Here is a 9,163-nt window from a genome sequence, read left to right on the forward strand (position 1 = left end):
GGGCCCTGATGAAAATATTAAACGAAGCTCATGTACCCAACGAGATTTCTGTAAACCACCTGGAAACCATTGCCAACAAGATTTTCGAGGTGAACAGGGTAACATTCTCAGATGATGATCTGCCAGTGGAAAGTACAGAGCACAATAAAGCTATCTACCTAACTGTCAAATGCGAAAACTCGATAGTTGCTCGGGTATTGGTGGATAACGGTTCGAGTGCCAATATTTGTCCATTATCCACTTTGAACCAGTTAAAGATCGACCACAGAAGAATCCACAAGAATAGCATCTGTGTCCGGGGATTTGATGGAAATGGAACAACCACTGTGGGGGATGTTGTGCTTGAATTGACCATCGGTCCGGTCCAGTTTACCATGGAATTCCAGGTATTAGAAGCCACAGTATCTTATAACATGCTGCTAGGACGACCATGGATCCACGCAGCCAAAGCAGTGCCTTCCACCCTACATCAGATGGTCAAGTTCGAGTGGGATAGACAAGAGGTCGTACTACACGGCGAGGACACGTCATGCACCATGGGTGGCGCCATTGTGCCATTCATAGAGACCGATGATGACAAAGGTCCTTGGGTCTACCAGATTTTCGATACAATGTCGGCAAACAAGATTTCTGAGGGTGAGATCCTTCAGTACCCTAGGGTAGCTTCCGCAACAATCATGATGGTCTCGGAAATGCTGGGCAACGGGTTCGTGCCGGGAAAAGGCCTGGGAGTTGAGCTTCAGGGGATTGTCCAACCTGTCTCCCTGCCCAAAAACTTGGAAAACTTCAGTTTGGGGTTCAAACAAACCGTGGCAGATAGGAAGCAAGCGCGAAAAATAAAGAAGAGAGTTTGGTTTCTGCCCAAGCCGGTGCCACGTCTCTCAAGGTCTTTTGTCAGAGCATGCGCCAAGGGGCCGCCAGTCCCAAATATTCTAGGACCATTGATTGGTATGGATGGGAACCTGAATCAGAGTTTCGAGAGGCTATTCGCTGATGTCAGTATGGTAGAAGCTGGAGAGAGTTCCAGCAGAGCGGAGATACAATTTGTGGGGCCTGAGGCCAAGACCAACAATTGGACGGTTACTCCTCTTCCTGTCCGAGGGGAGTCTTGGTAGTAGGCTTTGATTTATGTTTTTTGTTTGTTTTGTTTTGTTCGGATTATTCCAGGGTGTAATCCAAATTTTACTTTTGTTTTGTAAAAGTGTGAACCCTTTTATCCCGCAAGTTTAATAAAGTTCTCTTCTTTTGTCTCATTTTAATTTTGTCTTGTTCTTTTTCTTTCTGAACAGTTCTCTTTTTACTGGTTCTAATGACATGACATGCACAACGGATCTTCGACCTAGTCTAATAAATCAATCTGCATCCGACTTAATGATACAAGAGGTCATTTGTGACGATGAATCTGAATATGATGAAGATAAAGCCTTCGAAGAGGTAAACCGAGAACTGTGCCAATTTGAAGAAAAATCCAAACCTAACCTAAATGACACTGAGGTTGTGAATCTAGGAGACGCTGATAATGTCCGAGAAACCAAGATCAGCATCCATATTGAGCCGAATGTCAGGGAAGAATTGATCAAAACCCTCGTGGAATTCAAAGATGTTTTTGCATGGTCATATGATGATATGCCGGGATTAAGCACCAATTTAGTGGTTCACAAATTGCCCACTGACCCGGCATACCCTCCGGTCAAGCAAAAGCTAAGGAAATTTAAAACAGAAATGAGTGTAAAGATCAAAGAAGAGGTGATTAAGCAGTTGCAGGCGAAGGTCATTCGGGTCACTCGATATCCCGAGTGGTTGGCCAATGTGGTACCAGTTCCAAAGAAGGATGGGAAAATCAGGATGTGCGTCGACTACCGCAACCTCAACAAAGCAAGTCCCAAGGACAATTTTCCATTGCCCAACATCCATATCTTAATCGATAATTGCGCTGGGCGCGAGATCGGATACTTTGTGGATTGCTATGCGGGTTATCATCAGATCCTAATGGATGAGGAAGATACGGAAAAGACAGCATTTATCACGCCATGGGGAACTTACTGCTATCGGGTAATGCCGTTCGGACTGAAGAATGCTGGGGCAACGTACATGCGAGCAATGACTGCCGTGTTTCACGACATGATACACAAAGAAATTGAGGTGTACGTAGATGATGTGATCATAAAGTCTTGGCGTCAGGAAGACCATGTAGCAGACCTAAGGAGATTCTTCCAAAGACTCCGAAGGTATGATATCAAGCTTAACCCGGCCAAATGCGCATTCGGGGTTCCATCAGGAAAGCTGTTAGGATTCATCGTCAGTCGACGAGGTATTGAGCTGGACCCATCTAAGATCGAATCCATCCGAGATTTGCCACCGCCAAAGAACAAAACAGAGGTAATGAGTCTGTTGGGTAGACTCAATTACATTAGCAGGTTCATCGCTCAACTCACAGCAACTTGTGAGCCCATATTTCGACTGCTGAAAAAGGATGCTGCGGTAAGTTGGACGGCAGAGTGTCAAGAGGCTTTCGACCAAATCAAAGGGTATCTGTCTAATCCACCCGTGTTGGTCCCGCCTAAGCCAGGGAAGCCCTTAATTCTTTATCTGACGGTCCTGGAAAATTCATTTGGTTGTGTACTGGGGCAACACGATGACACAGGAAGGAAGGAGCAGGCCATTTACTATCTTAGCAAGAAATTCACAGTATATGAGGTCAAGTACACTCAACTCGAGAAAACATGCTGCGCCCTAACTTGGGTAGCTCAGAAGTTGAAACACTACCTGTCCTCGTATACTACTTATCTCATATTCCGTTTGGACCCATTGAAGTATATCTTTCAGAAACCTATGCCCACAGGGAGGTTGGCAAAATGGCAAATTCTTCTCACAGAGTTCGATATCGTCTATGTGACGAGGACAGCCATGAAAGCCCAAGCACTGGCCGACCATTTGGCAGAGAATCCCGTTGATGAAAAATACGAGCCCTTAAGAACGTACTTTCCCGACGAAGAGGTAATGCATACAAATGAGATGGAATTAACTGAGGAACCGGGTTGGAAGCTTTTCTTCGACGGAGCTGCAAATGCAAAAGGGGTTGGAATAGGAGCAGTACTCATTTCTGAAACAGGACGCCATTATCCTGTTACGGCTCAACTACGCTTCTATTGCACCAATAATATGGCCGAGTATGAAGCTTGCATTTTGGGTCTGCGATTGGCTGCGGACATGGATGTCCAAGACGTTTTGGTCTTGGGAGACTCGGACCTCTTGGTACATCAGATTCAGGGCGAATGGGAAACACGGGACTTGAAACTCATACCTTATCGACAATGCTTGCACGATCTGAGCAAGCAATTTCGATCGGTGAAATTCAAACATATCCCGAGAGTTCATAACGAGGTTGCGGATGCATTGGCCACCTTAGCATCAATGTTGCACCACCCTGACAAAATGTATGTTGACCCTCTGCACATCCAGGTTCGTGATCAGCACGCTTATTGCAACGCGGTGGAAGATGAAGCAGATGGCGAGCCTTGGTTTCATGATATCAAGGAGTACCTCAGAATGGGGATATATCCAGAACAGGCCACTGGAGACTAAAAAAGAGCCCTTCGGCGTTTGTCGAATGGTTTCTTCCTCAGCGGAGGAGTTTTGTACAAAAGAACCCCGGATTTGGGATTGTTAAGATGTATAGACGCCGGTCAAGCCACGACGGTCATGGCAGAGGTACATGCTGGAGTTTGCGGGCCGCATATGAGCGGATATGTATTGGCAAGGAAGATCCTTCGAGTAGGGTATTATTGGCTTACCATGGAGCATGACTGTATCACTTTCGTAAGGAAATGCCATCAGTGTCAGATACATGGAGATCTGATTCATTCTCCGCCAACAGAGTTACATACGATGTCAGCACCCTGGCCGTTTGTGGCATGGGGCATGGATGTCATTGGACCTATCGAGCCGGCAGCATCCAACGGTCATAGGTTCATTCTAGTAACCATTGACTACTTCACCAAATGGGTTGAGGCTAAAACCTTCAAGTCGGTAACTAAAAAGGCAGTGGTGGATTTTGTGCACTCCCATATCATCTGCAGATTTGGGATCCCAAAAGTAATCATCACGGATAACGGTGCAAATCTTAACAGCAGCCTGATGAGAGAGGTATGCCAACAATTCAAGATTACACACCGCAATTCCACCCCATATCGTCCCAAGGCGAATGGAGCGGTCGAAGTAGCCAATAAGAACATCAAGAAGATACTGCGGAAGATGGTGGAAGGGTCCAGACAATGGCACGAGAGATTACCCTTTGCTTTGTTGGGTTATCGCACTACCGTCCGGACTTCCATAGGTGCAACTCCTTATTTGTTGGTGTACGGAACTGAGGCCGTAATACCAGCGGAGGTCGAAATTCTGTCCCTCCGGATTGTCGCTAAAGCCGAAATTGATGATGATGAATGGGTCAAAGCTCGACTAGAACAGTTGAGCTTGATAGACGAGAAAAGATTGGCAGCAGTGTGCCATGGTCAGCTATATCAGAAGAGAATGGCAAGGGCATACAATAAGAAGGTACGCCCCAGGAAGTTTGAAATAGGGCAGCAGGTATTGAAGAAGATCCTCCCACATCAGGTCGAGGCAAAAGGCAAGTTCGCCCTAAATTGGCAAGGGCCTTATATCGTGACCAGAGTATTGTCCAACGGTGCTTTATGTTTGACGGATATCGAGGGAAGATATGTTGACATGGCTATCAATTCGGATGCAGTCAAGAGATATTATGCATAATTTCTTTGATTTTGGCAATTATTGGTTCGTTTGTTTGTACTTGGTAATTATTGGATAATGAAATGACGGAGGCAATTCTTTCTTCTATCCAAACACTTTTTACCCTTGTTTCCCCCTTTTGAGTCTTAAGTTATTCTTTCATATCCCTCTTTTGGAATCACTAATGAAAAAAATAATAATAAATATAAAAAGAAAAAAAAGAGAAGGGAAAAGAAAATTGTAAAAGAAAATGAAAAAGAAGAAGATAAAATCACAAGAAAAACAAAACCGTGGGAACTACGTTTGACCTGATTCCTCAAAGAGGATACGTAGGCGCCTCACGGCTCGGTCATAGTGTGCATAGTATACATAGTGTGCATAATAGGCACAGTGTGCGTAACGCACGTAGCTCAACATAGTGTAAAAAATAAAATCCCCCAAGCAAGAAAACTGGGGCAGAGGCTATGTTTTAAAGTTCCAACAAAGGTTTGATTCCAAAAGTTGTAGCGGATCACCCATCAAAGTTATTTCATTTTTTGATAGCCTTTCTTTTAACCCCACAACAAAACCAACATCGACGTCCAAAAGACCTCCCGATCAATATCCAAGAGGTGCCAAGTCAGACAAATAAAGCCGAGAATAATACACTGATCCCCGGCGAAAAAGAGGATCATAAAACTGGAAATGAATTGATAGTCCAAAGGAATATCCAAAAGAGAGGATCATATCGACAGCACTCCAATTCTCCGTTGAAGAAATAAAATGAGAGAGTCTTGGCGGTGAAAACTTTCGCAGGCACCACAAGGCGACGAAAGATGAGAGATATAAAATGAGAGAGTCTTATCGGTGAAAACCTTCACAGGCACCATAAGGCGCCGGGAGCTGAGAGAAAAGAGAGAGTCTCATTAGTGAAAACCCCTCGAAGGGCACTATGAGGCGACAAGGCAGATCAACAAAAGGGTCCGCGTTTGCAAAGAAATGGACACCCATTTATCCCCAGCAAGTAAGGTCATCAGGCAAGTTGATTGATACAAATAGACTGGGTCAGGAATCTACGGTGCATGTCATGATCACAAGGACCAGTCATGTCTTCCAGATAAGTTCTTCTCTTTTCCTTTTTTTCCACCAAGTATTGGTTCAGAGAGATTTTCCTCCTTTTCTATCTTTTTCATTTTTCTTGCTAAGAATTCGTTTTGAAAATGATTTTTCAAAGTTTACTACCAGAGGCCGAAGGGGTACAAAAGCAAAATACAAAAGGATAGGCAAGAGCCGAGGCAATAAGACAAAAGGCATCGGCTGCAAAACCAAAGGACAAATTGTGTAGAAAGAAGGGTGACGTAAAGAGAGCGGAAAATGACGGGTGAAGGACTTGTGGACCAAGTTCCGAGAAGGTTTCCCCGCAGAATGTTGATAAATCCCGGACCCAAATCCGAAGTGGTCAGACGCCACAAGAAAGGGAAATCAATCCGGTGCAAGATATCCCCAGGCAATGCAATTCTATGCCTTGCCATTCCGGGAGGAAATAAAACTCCTAAAGGAGTGGTTTCGGGAGGGAAGCGGACTCCCACAGTTTGATTCTGTAAAGAGAAAAGCAGAAAAGGGGGAAAACCATCCCCATCAGACAGGTCACCCCCAGCAAGCAACTTTGTCCCCCAACCAGTGGTGGGGGCACAGAGCAAGAAAAGAAAACCGGAAAATTAACACTAGGATTAAAACTAACAAAGTCCTTTTGTCTGCTGCAAGAAAATAAAGGTTGATGATGGCAGAAGGACGCGATGCCAAAAAGGTCACCAAAACCGGGGCAGAAAATTTTCTGTCGTTGTCAAAAAAAATTCTCGGAGGAACGAGGAAACAAATACATTTCTGTTCTAGGTCGCCCACCAGTATAATGCGGGAATACATTTCTATTCTAGGTCGCCCACCAGTATAATGCGGGAATACATTTCTGTTCTAGGTCGCCCACCAGTATAATGCGGGAATACATTTCTGTTCTAGGTCGCTGTTCTAGGTCGCCCACCAGTATAATGCGGGAATACATTTCTGTTCTAGGTCGCCCACCAGTATAATGCGGGAATACATTTATGTTCTAGGTCGCCCACCAGTATAATGCGGGAATACATTTCTGTTCTAGGTCGCCCACCAGTATAATGCGGGAATACATTTCTGTTCTAGGTCGCCCACCAGTATAATGCGGGAATACATTTCTGTTCTAGGTCGCCCACCAGTATAATGCGGGAATATATTTCTGTCTTTTCATAATGCGGGAATACATTTCTGTTCTAGGTCGCCCACCAGTATAATGCGGGAATACATTTCTGTTCTAGGTCGCCCACCAGTATAATGCGGGAATACATTTCTGTTCTAGGTCGCCCACCAGTATAATGCGGGAATACATTTTCTGTCTCTTCATTTCTATTCTAGGTCGCCCACCAGTATAATGCGGGAATACATTTCTGTCTTTTCATTTCTATTCTAGGTCGCCCACCAGTATAATGCGGGAATACATTACTGTTCTAGGTCGCCCACCAGTATAATACGGGAATACATTTCTGTCTTTTCATTTCATGTTCTAGGTCGCACACCAGTATAATGCAGGAATATATTTTTGTTCTAGGTCGCCCACCAGTATAATGCGGGAATACATTTTCTGTCTTTTCATTTCTGTTCTAGGTCGCCCACCAGTATAATGCGGGGATACATTTCTGTCTTTTCATTTCTGTTCTAGGTCGCCCACCAATCTAATGCGGGCATACATTTCATATAAACATTCAGGCGCCCACCTGTATAACGAGAGGAATACTTTTGAGTCTTATACTATAGATCTTGAAATCACCAACCCACCGGAAGGTAGAAGGTTACAACAGGAATCCCCAGCACCAGAAAGCGGAAGGTTGCAACAAGAGGTCCCAATACAAATTCAGGCGCATGAGTCAAAAGGAAGAAAGGACGCGTTTTGAAAGAAGCAGCTGGTGAACATTAAATCATGCCCAGCATAACAAGTCTGATGAAGAGAGCCGTATCCCCAGAGGAACCGCCGAAAAGCTTAATGAAGGAAGCCATGTCCCCAGCGGACCGAGCAAAATGATGAAAATTGGTATTCAGAAAAGCAAAGGGCCAAAAATTCACGGAAGAAAGGCACCGGAAGAAACACAATCCGACAAGAAAGCAAGGCAGCAAAGACAAGTTGAAAATAGATAAGATCTTGTGATCCATAGGCTAGCCTAGCTTTTGATTTTCTTGTTTTCTTTTTGGATACGGTTTAATAAGGAGATCAGTAAGGAAGTGGTAACAATATACAACAGCAGTAACAGCAAAACCATAGTTCCCCGGTAGTCCCAGCTACCAAGACTTCCCGAACTACATTGACCTGATTCCTGTTTAGCCCAGGATATGTAGGAAACCTCTAGAGCAAAGGTTCGGTTAAATCTTTCAAAAATGCTTCACGTGGAGTACTCGGATGGGCAAAAATCGCTCACTTTATCTTTGCACGAAAACCCTTCGTGTTTTCGGGCAAAGAGGGGCAGCTGTAAGCACGTGATTTTTGCCCTATGAAAGAATTACTCCCAAAAAAATTCAAAATAAAACAATTTTTCTTTGTGTGCAATTTTTGTTATTTTTGTGGTATTTTTGTATAATTATTTGTATTTTTATGAGTGCATGTTTATTTGTTTTAATTAATAAAAATATAAAATATATCACATTTTTCATTTAGTATTTAATTAAGTTTGTTTTACAAAAAAATGAAAGTCACAAAAATAGGGATATTTTTGCATTGTTAGCATTTAATGTCAAATTATGCAATTTTGTTTTAATTGGTGTTTAATTGTGTATGATAATTTTTGTTAGGAGTTTAATTAGTATTTTTGGAGTCAATTTAGTTTGTAGCTCAATTTAGAATTTTAGTTTTATCAAAAATAAAAAATAAATAAAAAAAAGAAAGAAAGAAAGAAAAGAGGGCTACAAGACGTTAATATTTGAATTGAGTCTAATATAGCTATTTTGACTATTTTATCTTATTTCGCCGCAAAAGAAGACTACAAAAATATATATATAAATTTTAGTTTGTGTATTTCTCATAAACTTGAAAAAATACAAAAATTGTACCTTACTTTTGTACTTTATATAATTTCGAAAATTACCAAAAAAAAAAAAAATATAGTTCTATTAATGTTTTGTAGTCATTTTAATTTTGAAAAAATACAAAAATATTATTTTATATTTTATCTTTATATAAAAATGAAAATTACAAAAATAGTTTTATTAATATTTTGTAGCTATTTTAATCTTGAAAAAATATTTAAAAAGATATAGTTTTGTCTTAAATATTAGTCTTTTAGTAGTTATTTTGCTTACATAATTAGTTGAGCAATGTCGTGTTCTTATTTCTCGGGTCCGGGCAAAAGAATAATATTCGGGT

Source organism: Nicotiana sylvestris, chromosome 12 (assembly GCF_000393655.2).
Source record: "Nicotiana sylvestris chromosome 12, ASM39365v2, whole genome shotgun sequence".
Taxonomy (NCBI): Eukaryota; Viridiplantae; Streptophyta; class Magnoliopsida; order Solanales; family Solanaceae; genus Nicotiana; species Nicotiana sylvestris.